At 36.9% G+C, this 12,464-nt stretch overlaps 1 non-coding gene and 15 pseudogenes across 1 annotated transcript; all 16 read right to left on the bottom strand.

The window, feature by feature from the left end:
* Nucleotides 1–31: 31 nt before the first annotated feature.
* On the bottom strand, nt 32–150 carry LOC145647129 (5S ribosomal RNA; annotated as a pseudogene).
* A 783-nt stretch (nt 151–933) lies between these two features.
* On the bottom strand, nt 934–1,052 carry LOC145648123 (5S ribosomal RNA; annotated as a pseudogene).
* A 792-nt stretch (nt 1,053–1,844) lies between these two features.
* LOC145644382 (5S ribosomal RNA) lies at nt 1,845–1,963 on the bottom strand (annotated as a pseudogene).
* Nucleotides 1,964–3,059: 1,096 nt separating this feature from the next.
* Nucleotides 3,060–3,178, bottom strand: LOC145647128 (5S ribosomal RNA; annotated as a pseudogene).
* A 791-nt stretch (nt 3,179–3,969) lies between these two features.
* On the bottom strand, nt 3,970–4,088 carry LOC145648044 (5S ribosomal RNA; annotated as a pseudogene).
* Nucleotides 4,089–4,309: 221 nt separating this feature from the next.
* Nucleotides 4,310–4,428, bottom strand: LOC145647046 (5S ribosomal RNA; annotated as a pseudogene).
* Nucleotides 4,429–5,219: 791 nt separating this feature from the next.
* Nucleotides 5,220–5,338, bottom strand: LOC145649993 (5S ribosomal RNA; annotated as a pseudogene).
* Nucleotides 5,339–5,559: 221 nt separating this feature from the next.
* Nucleotides 5,560–5,678, bottom strand: LOC145647045 (5S ribosomal RNA; annotated as a pseudogene).
* A 791-nt stretch (nt 5,679–6,469) lies between these two features.
* Nucleotides 6,470–6,588, bottom strand: LOC145644371 (5S ribosomal RNA; annotated as a pseudogene).
* Nucleotides 6,589–7,582: 994 nt separating this feature from the next.
* LOC145644364 (5S ribosomal RNA) lies at nt 7,583–7,701 on the bottom strand (annotated as a pseudogene).
* A 352-nt stretch (nt 7,702–8,053) lies between these two features.
* Nucleotides 8,054–8,172, bottom strand: LOC145649888 (5S ribosomal RNA; annotated as a pseudogene).
* Nucleotides 8,173–8,962: 790 nt separating this feature from the next.
* Nucleotides 8,963–9,081, bottom strand: LOC145646920 (5S ribosomal RNA; annotated as a pseudogene).
* A 351-nt stretch (nt 9,082–9,432) lies between these two features.
* Nucleotides 9,433–9,551, bottom strand: LOC145647333 (5S ribosomal RNA; annotated as a pseudogene).
* A 790-nt stretch (nt 9,552–10,341) lies between these two features.
* LOC145649196 (5S ribosomal RNA) lies at nt 10,342–10,460 on the bottom strand (annotated as a pseudogene).
* A 352-nt stretch (nt 10,461–10,812) lies between these two features.
* Nucleotides 10,813–10,931, bottom strand: LOC145648250 (5S ribosomal RNA; annotated as a pseudogene).
* Nucleotides 10,932–11,720: 789 nt separating this feature from the next.
* Nucleotides 11,721–11,839, bottom strand: LOC145647491 (5S ribosomal RNA). The gene has a single exon (XR_014116341.1). It is a non-coding gene; the product is annotated as a 5S ribosomal RNA (ribosomal RNA).
* Nucleotides 11,840–12,464: the final 625 nt, after the last annotated feature.

The following is a 12,464-nucleotide window of genomic DNA, read 5'->3' as shown; positions in this document are numbered from 1 at the left end:
GCATGTCAGCAAATTAAAGTGATGCAAGAAAGGCTTACAGCACCTGGTATTCCTAGGTAGGGTCCCACCTCAGTACTATCCAGGCCCAAACTTGCTTAGCTTCCAAGGTCAGATGAGATTGGGCATTCTCAAGCTGGTGTGGCCGTAAGCCTTAAACACTTAGTCAAATTGCCTAATCACAGCAAATATGATCAAAGACCAATCTGACAATTTTTTTTATTAATCCCTGCAATTGACATTCTAGAATGTTATCTTGAATGTAAATTAAATGATGCAATAAAAGCTTACAACATCTAGTATACGGAGGCACTAACAGACAGTTTTTTGATGAATCACTGCACTTCACATTCAGGCATGTGAGTTGGAGAGTAAATGAAAGTGATGCAAAAAAAACTTACAGCATCTGCTATTCCCAGGTGCTAACAGATAGTTTGAGTTAATTATTCATTGCACTTCAAATTTGAACATGATAGCTTGAACATAAATTAAAGGGATGCAATACAATCTTACAGCACCTGCTATTCCCTGGTACTAAAATATTTCTATTTAATCTGTACACTTCACATACAAGCTTGTCAGTTGCAGACTAAAGTAAAGTGATACAACAAAAACTTACAGCATCTGCTATTCCCAGGTGCTAACAGATAGTTTTTTTAATTAATCACTGCATTTCACATCTTAGCATGTCATCTTGACAGTAAATTAAAGTGATGCAAGAGAAGCTTACAGCATCTCATAGTCCAAGGTGCTAACAAATAGTTTTTTGATGAATCACTGCACTTCACATTCAGGCATGTGAGTTGGAGGGTAAATGAAAGTGATGCAAAAAAAACTTACAGCATCTGCTATTCCCAGGTGCTAACAGATAGTTTTTTTTATTAATCACTGCACTTCACATTTGAGCATGTCAGCAAATTAAAGTGATGCAAGAAAGGCTTACAGCACCTGGTATTCCTAGGTAGGGTCCCACCTCAGTACTATCCAGGCCCCAACTTGCTTAGCTTCCAAGGTCAGATGAGATTGGGCATTCTCAAGCTGGTGTGGCCGTAAGCCTTAAACACTTACTCAAATTGCCTAATCACAGCAAATATGATCAAAGACCAATCTGACAATTTTTTTTATTAATCCCTGCAATTGACATTCTAGAATGTTATCTTGAATGTAAATTAAATGATGCAATAAAAGCTTACAACATCTAGTATACGGAGGCACTAACAGACAGTTTTTTGATGAATCACTGCACTTCACATTCAGGCATGTGAGTTGGAGAGTAAATGAAAGTGATGCAAAAAAAACTTACAGCATCTGCTATTCCCAGGTGCTAACAGATAGTTTGAGTTAATTATTCACTGCACTTCAAATTTGAACATGATAGCTTGAACATAAATTAAAGGGATGCAATACAATCTTACAGCACCTGCTATTCCCTGGTACTAAAATATTTCTATTTAATCTGTACACTTCACATACAAGCTTGTCAGTTGCAGATTAAAGTAAAGTGATGCAACAAAAACTTACAGCATTTGCTATTCCCAGGTGCTAACAGATAGTTTTTTTTAATTAATCACTGCACTTCACATCCTAGCATGTCATCTTGAAAGTAAATTAAAGTGATGCAAGAGAAGCTTACAGCATCTCGTAGTCCAAGGTGCTAACAGATAGATTTTTGAGGAATCACTGCACTTCACATTCAGGCATGTGAGTTGGAGAGTAAATGAAAGTGATGCAAAAAAAACTTACAGCATCTGCTATTCCCAGGTGCTAACAGATAGTTTTTTTTATTAATCACTGCACTTCACATTTGAGCATGTCAGCTTGAAAGTAAATTAAAGTGATGCAAGAAAAGCTTACAGCACCTGGTATTCCTAGGTAGGGTCCCACCTCAGTACTATTCAGGCCCAAACTTGCTTAGCTTCCAAGGTCAGATGAGATTGGGCGTTCTCAAGCTGGTGTGGCCGTAAGCCTTAAACACTTACTCAAATTGCCTAATCATAGCAAATATGATCAAAGACCAATCTGACAATTTTTTTTATTAATCCCTGCACTTGACATTCTAGAATGTTATCTTGAATGTAATTAAATGATGCAATAAAAGCTTACAATACGGAGCTGGTATACGGAGGCACTAATTATTCACTGCACTTCAAATTTGAACATGATAGCTTGAACATAAATTAAAGGGATGCAAACAATCTTACAGCACCTGCTATTCCCTGGTACTAAAATATTCTATTTAATCTGTACACTTCACATACAAGCTTGTCAGTTGCAGATTAAAGTAAAGTGATGCAACAAAAACTTACAGCATCTGCTATTCCCAGGTGCTAACAGATAGTTTTTTTAATTAATCACTGCATTTCACATCCTAGCATATCATCTTGACAGTTAATTAAAGTGATGCAAGAGAAGCTTACAGCATCTCGTAGTCCAATGTGCTAACATATAATTTTTTGATGAATCACTGCACTTCACATTCAGGCATGTGAGTTGGAGAGTAAATGAAAGTGATGCAAAAAAAACTTACAGCATCTGCTATTCCCAGGTGCTAACAGATAGTTTGAGTTAATTATTCATTGCACTTCAAATTTGAACATGATAGCTTGAACATAAATTAAAGGGATGCAATACAATCTTACAGCACCTGCTATTCCCTGGTACTAAAATATTTCTATTTAATCTGTACACTTCACATACAAGCTTGTCAGTTGCAGACTAAAGTAAAGTGATGCAACAAAAACTTACAGCATCTGCTATTCCCAGGTGCTAACAGATAGTTTTTTTAATTAATCACTGCATTTCACATCTTGGCATGTCATCTTGACAGTAAATTAAAGTGATGCAAGAGAAGCTTACAGCATCTCATAGTCCAAGGTGCTAACAAATAGTTTTTTGATGAATCACTGCACTTCACATTCAGGCATGTGAGTTGGAGGGTAAATGAAAGTGATGCAAAAAAAACTTACAGCATCTGCTATTCCCAGGTGCTAACAGATAGTTTTTTTTATTAATCACTGCACTTCACATTTGAGCATGTCAGCAAATTAAAGTGATGCAAGAAAGGCTTACAGCACCTGGTATTCCTAGGTAGGGTCCCACCTCAGTACTATCCAGGCCCAAACTTGCTTAGCTTCCAAGGTCAGATGAGATTGGGCATTCTCAAGCTGGTGTGGCCGTAAGCCTTAAACACTTAGTCAAATTGCCTAATCACAGCAAATATGATCAAAGACCAATCTGACAATTTTTTTTATTAATCCCTGCAATTGACATTCTAGAATGTTATCTTGAATGTAAATTAAATGATGCAATAAAAGCTTACAACATCTAGTATACGGAGGCACTAACAGACAGTTTTTTGATGAATCACTGCACTTCACATTCAGGCATGTGAGTTGGAGAGTAAATGAAAGTGATGCAAAAAAAACTTACAGCATCTGCTATTCCCAGGTGCTAACAGATAGTTTGAGTTAATTATTCACTGCACTTCAAATTTGAACATGATAGCTTGAACATAAATTAAAGGGATGCAATACAATCTTACAGCACCTGCTATTCCCTGGTACTAAAATATTTCTATTTAATCTGTACACTTCACATACAAGCTTGTCAGTTGCAGATTAAAGTAAAGTGATGCAACAAAAACTTACAGCATTTGCTATTCCCAGGTGCTAACAGATAGTTTTTTTAATTAATCACTGCACTACACATCCTAGCATGTCATCTTGAAAGTAAATTAAAGTGATGCAAGAGAAGCTTACAGCATCTCGTAGTCCAAGGTGCTAACAGATAGATTTTTGAGGAATCACTGCACTTCACATTCAGGCATGTGAGTTGGAGAGTAAATGAAAGTGATGCAAAAAAACCTTACAGCATCTGCTATTCCCAGGTGCTAACAGATAGTTTTTTTTATTAATCACTGCACTTCACATTTGAGCATGTCAGCTTGAAAGTAAATTAAAGTGATGCAAGAAAAGATTACAGCACCTGGTATTCCTAGGTAGGGTCCCACCTCAGTACTATTCAGGCCCAAACTTGCTTAGCTTCCAAGGTCAGATGAGATTGGGCGTTCTCAAGCTGGTGTGGCCGTAAGCCTTAAACGCTTACTCAAATTGCCTAATCATAGCAAATATGATCAAAGACCAATCTGACAATTTTTTTTATTAATCCCTGCACTTGACATTCTAGAATGTTATCTTGAATGTAATTAAATGATGCAATAAAAGCTTACAATACGGAGCTGGTATACGGAGGCACTAATTATTCACTGCACTTCAAATTTGAGCATGTCAGCAAATTAAAGTGATGCAAGAAAGGCTTACAGCACCTGGTATTCCTAGGTAGGGTCCCACCTTAGTACTATCCAGGCCCAAACTTGCTTAGCTTCCAAGGTCAGATGAGATTGGGCATTCTCAAGCTGGTGTGGCCGTAAGCCTTAAACACTTACTCAAATTGCCTAATCACAGCAAATATGATCAAAGACCAATCTGACAATTTTTTTTATTAATCCCTGCAATTGACATTCTAGAATGTTATCTTGAATGTAAATTAAATGATGCAATAAAAGCTTACAACATCTAGTATACGGAGGCACTAACAGACAGTTTTTTGATGAATCACTGCACTTCACATTCAGGCATGTGAGTTGGAGAGTAAATGAAAGTGATGCAAAAAAAACTTACAGCATCTGCTATTCCCAGGTGCTAACAGATAGTTTGAGTTAATTATTCATTGCACTTCAAATTTGAACATGATAGCTTGAACATAAATTAAAGGGATGCAATACAATCTTACAGCACCTGCTATTCCCTGGTACTAAAATATTTCTATTTAATCTGTACACTTCACATACAAGCTTGTCAGTTGCAGATTAAAGTAAAGTGATGCAACAAAAACTTACAGCATCTGCTATTCCCAGGTGCTAACAGATAGTTTTTTTAATTAATCACTGCATTTCACATCTTAGCATGTCATCTTGACAGTAAATTTAATTGATGCAAGAGAAGCTTACAGCATCTCGTAGTCCAAGGTGCTAACAGATAGATTTTTGAGGAATCACTGCACTTCACATTCAGGCATGTGAGTTGGAGAGTAAATGAAAGTGATGCAAAAAAAACTTACAGCATCTGCTATTCCCAGGTGCTAACAGATAGTTTTTTTTATTAATCACTGCACTTCACATTTGAGCATGTCAGCTTGAAAGTAAATTAAAGTGATGCAAGAAAAGATTACAGCACCTGGTATCCCTAGGTAGGGTCCCACCTCAGTACTATTCAGGCCCAAACTTGCTTAGCTTCCAAGGTCAGATGAGATTGGGCGTTCTCAAGCTGGTGTGGCCGTAAGCCTTAAACACTTACTCAAATTGCCTAATCATAGCAAATATGATCAAAGACCAATCTGACAATTTTTTTTATTAATCCCTGCACTTGACATTCTAGAATGTTATCTTGAATGTAATTAAATGATGCAATAAAAGCTTACAATACGGAGCTGGTATACGGAGGCACTAATTATTCACTGCACTTCAAATTTGAGCATGTCAGCAAATTAAAGTGATGCAAGAAAGGCTTACAGCACCTGGTATTCCTAGGTAGGGTCCCACCTTAGTACTATCCAGGCCCAAACTTGCTTAGCTTCCAAGGTCAGATGAGATTGGGCATTCTCAAGCTGGTGTGGCCGTAAGCCTTAAACACTTACTCAAATTGCCTAATCACAGCAAATATGATCAAAGACCAATCTGACAATTTTTTTTATTAATCCCTGCAATTGACATTCTAGAATGTTATCTTGAATGTAAATTAAATGATGCAATAAAAGCTTACAACATCTAGTATACGGAGGCACTAACAGACAGTTTTTTGATGAATCACTGCACTTCACATTCAGGCATGTGAGTTGGAGAGTAAATGAAAGTGATGCAAAAAAAACTTACAGCATCTGCTATTCCCAGGTGCTAACAGATAGTTTGAGTTAATTATTCACTGCACTTCAAATTTGAACATGATAGCTTGAACATAAATTAAAGGGATGCAATACAATCTTACAGCACCTGCTATTCCCTGGTACTAAAATATTTCTATTTAATCTGTACACTTCACATACAAGCTTGTCAGTTGCAGATTAAAGTAAAGTGATGCAACAAAAACTTACAGCATTTGCTATTCCCAGGTGCTAACAGATAGTTTTTTTAATTAATCACTGCACTTCACATCCTAGCATGTCATCTTGAAAGTAAATTAAAGTGATGCAAGAGAAGCTTACAGCATCTCGTAGTCCAAGGTGCTAACAGATAGATTTTTGAGGAATCACTGCACTTCACATTCAGGCATGTGAGTTGGAGAGTAAATGAAAGTGATGCAAAAAAAACTTACAGCATCTGCTATTCCCAGGTGCTAACAGATAGTTTTTTTTATTAATCACTGCACTTCACATTTGAGCATGTCAGCTTGAAAGTAAATTAAAGTGATGCAAGAAAAGCTTACAGCACCTGGTATTCCTAGGTAGGGTCCCACCTCAGTACTATTCAGGCCCAAACTTGCTTAGCTTCCAAGGTCAGATGAGATTGGGCGTTCTCAAGCTGGTGTGGCCGTAAGCCTTAAACACTTACTCAAATTGCCTAATCATAGCAAATATGATCAAAGACCAATCTGACAATTTTTTTTATTAATCCCTGCACTTGACATTCTAGAATGTTATCTTGAATGTAATTAAATGATGCAATAAAAGCTTACAATACGGAGCTGGTATACGGAGGCACTAATTATTCACTGCACTTCAAATTTGAACATGATAGCTTGAACATAAATTAAAGGGATGCAAACAATCTTACAGCACCTGCTATTCCCTGGTACTAAAATATTTCTATTTAATCTGTACACTTCACATACAAGCTTGTCAGTTGCAGATTAAAGTAAAGTGATGCAACAAAAACTTACAGCATCTGCTATTCCCAGGTGCTAACAGATAGTTTTTTTAATTAATCACTGCATTTCACATCCTAGCATGTCATCTTGACAGTTAATTAAAGTGATGCAAGAGAAGCTTACAGCATCTCGTAGTCCAATGTGCTAACATATAGTTTTTTGATGAATCACTGCACTTCACATTCAGGCATGTGAGTTGGAGAGTAAATGAAAGTGATGCAAAAAAAACTTACAGCATCTGCTATTCCCAGGTGCTAACAGATAGTTTGAGTTAATTATTCATTGCACTTCAAATTTGAACATGATAGCTTGAACATAAATTAAAGGGATGCAATACAATCTTACAGCACCTGCTATTCCCTGGTACTAAAATATTTCTATTTAATCTGTACACTTCACATACAAGCTTGTCAGTTGCAGATTAAAGTAAAGTGATGCAACAAAAACTTACAGCATCTGCTATTCCCAGGTGCTAACAGATAGTTTTTTTAATTAATCACTGCATTTCACATCTTAGCATGTCATCTTGACAGTAAATTAAAGTGATGCAAGAGAAGCTTACAGCATCTCGTAGTCCAAGGTGCTAACAAATAGTTTTTTGATGAATCACTGCACTTCACATTCAGGCATGTGAGTTGGAGAGTAAATGAAAGTGATGCAAGAAAAGCTTGCAGCACCTGGTATTCCTAGGTAGGGTCCAATCTCAGTACTATCCAGGCCCAAACTTGCTTACCTTCCAAGATCAGATGAGCTTGGGCATTCTCAAGCTGGTGTGGCCATAAGCCTCAAACACTTACTCAAATTGCCTAATCATAGCAAATATGATCAAAGACCAATCTGACAATTTTTTTAATTAATCCCTGCAATTGACATTCTAGAATGTTATCTTGAATGTAAATTAAATGATGCAATAAAAGCTTACAACATCTGGTATACGGAGGCACTAACAGACAGTTTTTTGATGAATCACTGCACTTCACATTCAGGCATGTGAGTTGGAGAGTAAATGAAAGTGATGCAAAAAAAACTTACAGAATCTGCTATTCCCAGGTGCTAAGAGATAGTTTTTTTTTTTAATCACTGCACTTCACATTTGAGCATGTCAGCTTGAAAGTAAATTAAAGTGATGCAAGAAAAGCTTACAGCACCTGGTATTCCTAGGTAGGGTCCCACCTCACTACTTTTCAGGCCCAAACTTGCTTAGCTTCCAAGGTCAGATGAGATTGAGCGTTCTCAAGCTGGTGTGGCCGTAAGCTTTAAACGCTTACTCAAATTGCCTAATCATAGCAAATATGATCAAAGACCAATCTGACAATTTTTTTTATTAATCCCTGCACTTGACATTCTAGAATGTTATCTTGAATGTAAATTAAATGATGCAATAAAAGCTTACAACATCTGGTATACGGAGGCACTAACAGACAGTTTTTTGATGAATCACTGCACTTCACATTCAGGCATGTGAGTTGGAGAGTAAATGAAAGTGATGCAAAAAAAACTTACAGCATCTGCTATTCCCAGGTGCTAACAGATAGTTTGAGTTAATTATTCACTGCACTTCAAATTTGAACATGATAGCTTGAACATAAATTAAAGGGATGCAATACAATCTTACAGCACCTGCTATTCCCTGGTACTAAAATATTTCTATTTAATCTGTACACTTCACATACAAGCTTGTCAGTTGCAGATTAAAGTAAAGTGATGCAACAAAAACTTACAGCATCTGCTATTCCCAGGTGCTAACAGATAGTTTTTTTAATTAATCACTGCATTTCACATCCTAGCATGTCATCTTGACAGTAAATTAAAGTGATTCAAGAGAAGCTTACAGCATCTCGTAGTCCAAGGTGCTAACAGATAGTTTTTGATGAATCACTGCACTTCACATTCAGGCATGTGAGTTGGAGAGTAAATGAAAGTGATGCAAAAAAAACTTACAACGTCGGCTATTCCCAGGTACTAACAGATAGTTTTTTTTATTAATCACTGCACTTCACATTTGAGCATGTCAGCTTGAAAGTAAATTAAAGTGATGCAAGAAAAGCTTACAGCACCTGGTATTCCTAGGTAGGGTCCCACCTCAGTACTATCCAGGCCCAAACTTGCTTAGCTTCCAAGGTCAGATGAGATTGGGCGTTCTCAAGCAGGTGTGGCCGTAAGCCTTAAACACTTACTCAAATTGCCTAATCATAGCAAATATGATCAAAGACCAATCTGACAATTTTTTTTATTAATCCCTGCACTTGACATTCTAGAATGTTATCTTGAATGTAAATTAAATGATGCAATAAAAGCTTACAACATCTGGTATACGGAGGCACTAACAGACAGTTTTTTGATGAATCACTGCACTTCACATTCAGGCATGTGAGTTGGAGAGTAAATGAAAGTGATGCAAAAAAAACTTACAGCATCGGCTATTCCCAGGTGCTAACAGATATTTTTTTTATTAATCACTGCACTTCACATTTGAGCATGTCAGCTTGAAAGTAAATTAAAGTGATGCAAGAAAAGCTTACAGCACCTGGTATTCCTAGGTAGGGTCCCACCTCAGTACTATCCAGGCCCAAACTTGCTTAGCTTCCAAGGTCAGATGAGATTGGGCATTCTCAAGCTGGTGTGGCCGTAAGCTTTAAGCACTTATTCAATTTGCCTAATCATAGCAAATATGATCAAAGACCAATCTGACAATTTTTTTATTAATCCCTGCAATTGACATTCTAGAAAGTTATCTTGAATGTAAATTGAACGATGCAATAAAAGCTTACAACATCTGGTATACGGAGGCACTAACAGACAGTTTTTTGATGAATCACTGCACTTCACATTCAGGCATGTGAGTTGGAGAGTAAATGAAAGTGATGCAAAAAAAACTTTCAGCATCTGCTATTCCCATGTGCTAACAGATAGTTTGAGTTAATTATTCACTGCACTTCAAATTTGAACATGATAGCTTGAACATAAATTAAAGGGATGCAATACAATCTTACAGCACCTGCTATTCCCTGGTACTAAAATATTTCTATTTAATCTGTACACTTCACATACAAGCTTGTCAGTTGCAGATTAAAGTAAAGTGATGCAACAAAAACTTACAGCATCTGCTATTCCCAGGTGCTAACAGATAGTTTTTTTAATTAATCACTGCATTTCACATCCTAGCATGTCATCTTGACAGTAAATTAAAGTGATTCAAGAGAAGCTTACAGCATCTCGTAGTCCAAGGTGCTAACATATAGTTTTTTGATGAATCACTGCACTTCACATTCAGGCATGTGAGTTGGAGAGTAAATGAAAGTGATGCAAAAAAAACTTACAGCGTCGGCTATTCCCAGGTACTAACAGATAGTTTTTTTTATTAATCACTGCACTTCACATTTGAGCATGTCAGCTTGAAAGTAAATTAAAGTGATGCAAGAAAAGCTTACAGCACCTGGTATTCGTAGGTAGGGTCCCAACTCAGTACTATCCGGGCCCAAACTTGCTTAGCTTCCAAGGTCAGATGAGATTGGGCGTTCTCAAGCTGGTGTGGCCGTAAACCTTAAACACGTACTCAAATTGCCTAATCATAGCAAATATGATCAAAGACCAATCTGACAATTTTTTTTATTAATCCCTGCACTTGACATTCTAGAATGTTATCTTGAATGTAAATTAAATGATGCAATAAAAGCTTACAACATCTGGTATACGGAGGCACTAACAGACAGTTTTTTGATGAATCACTGCACTTCACATTCAGGCATGTGAGTTGGAGAGTAAATGAAAGTGATGCAAAAAAAACTTACAGCATCTGCTATTCCCAGGTGCAAACAGATAGTTTTTTTTATTAATCACTGCACTTCACATTTGAGCATGTCAGCTTGAAAGTAAATTAAAGTGATGCAAGAAAATCTTACAGCACCTGGTATTCCTAGGTAGGGTCCCACCTCAGTACTATCCAGGCCCAAACTTGCTTAGCTTCCAAGGTCAGATGAGATTGGGCGTTCTCAAGCTGGTGTGGCCGTAAGCCTTAAACACTTACTCAAATTGCCTAATCATAGCAAATATGATCAAAGACCAATCTGACAATTTTTTTATTAATCCCTGCACTTGACATTCTAGAATGTTATCTTGAATGTAAATTAAATGATGCAATAAAAGCTTACAACATCTGGTATACGGAGGCACTAACAGACAGTTTTTTGATGAATCACTGCACTTCACATTCAGGCATGTGAGTTGGAGAGTAAATGAAAGTGATGCAAAAAAAACTTACAGCATCTGCTATTCCCAGGTGCTAACAGATAGTTTGAGTTAATTATTCACTGCACTTCAAATTTGAACATGATAGCTTGAACATAAATTAAAGGGATGCAATACAATCTTACAGCACCTGCTATTCCCTGGTACTAAAATATTTCTATTTAATCTGTACACTTCAAATACAAGCTTGTCAGTTGCAGATTAAAGTAAAGTGATGCAACAAAAACTTACAGCATCTGCTATTCCCAGGTGCTAACAGATAGTTTTTTTAATTAATCACTGCATTTCACATCCTAGCATGTCATCTTGACAGTAAATTAAAGTGATTCAAGAGAAGCTTACAGCATCTCGTAGTCCAAGGTGCTAACAGATAGTTTTTGATGAATCACTGCACTTCACATTCAGGCATGTGAGTTGGAGAGTAAATGAAAGTGATGCAAAAAAAACTTACAGCGTCGGCTATTCCCAGGTACTAACAGATAGTTTTTTTTATTAATCACTGCACTTCACATTTGAGCATGTCAGCTTGAAAGTAAATTAAAGTGATGCAAGAAAAGCTTACAGCACCTGGTATTCCTAGGTAGGGTCCCACCTCAGTACTATCCAGGCCCAAACTTGCTTAGCTTCCAAGGTCAGATGAGATTGGGCGTTCTCAAGCTGGTGTGGCCGTAAGCCTTAAACACTTACTCAAATTGCCTAATCATAGCAAATATGATCAAAGACCAATCTGACAATTTTTTTTATTAATCCCTGCACTTGACATTCTAGAATGTTATCTTGAATGTAAATTAAATGATGCAATAAAAGCTTACAACATCTGGTATACGGAGGCACTAACAGACAGTTTTTTGATGAATCACTGCACTTCACATTCAGGCATGTGAGTTGGAGAGTAAATGAAAGTGATGCAAAAAAAACTTACAGCATCTGCTATTCCCAGGTGCTAACAGATAGTTTGAGTTAATTATTCACTGCACTTCAAATTTGAACATGATAGCTTGAACATAAATTAAAGGGATGCAATACAATCTTACAGCACCTGCTATTCCCTGGTACTAAAATATTTCTATTTAATCTGTACACTTCACATACAAGCTTGTCAGTTGCAGATTAAAGTAAAGTGATGCAACAAAAACTTACAGCATCTGCTATTCCCAGGTGCTAACAGATAGTTTTTTTAATTAATCACTGCATTTCACATCCTAGCATGTCATCTTGACAGTAAATTAAAGTGATTCAAGAGAAGCTTACAGCATCTCGTAGTCCAAGGTGCTAACAGATAGTTTTTGATGAAACACT

This window comes from Electrophorus electricus, chromosome 13, assembly GCF_041902795.1.
Source record: "Electrophorus electricus isolate QZ-2024a chromosome 13, ASM4190279v1, whole genome shotgun sequence".
Classification (NCBI taxonomy): Eukaryota; Metazoa; Chordata; class Actinopteri; order Gymnotiformes; family Gymnotidae; genus Electrophorus; species Electrophorus electricus.
This window is presented reverse-complemented; position numbering and strand designations above follow the sequence as displayed.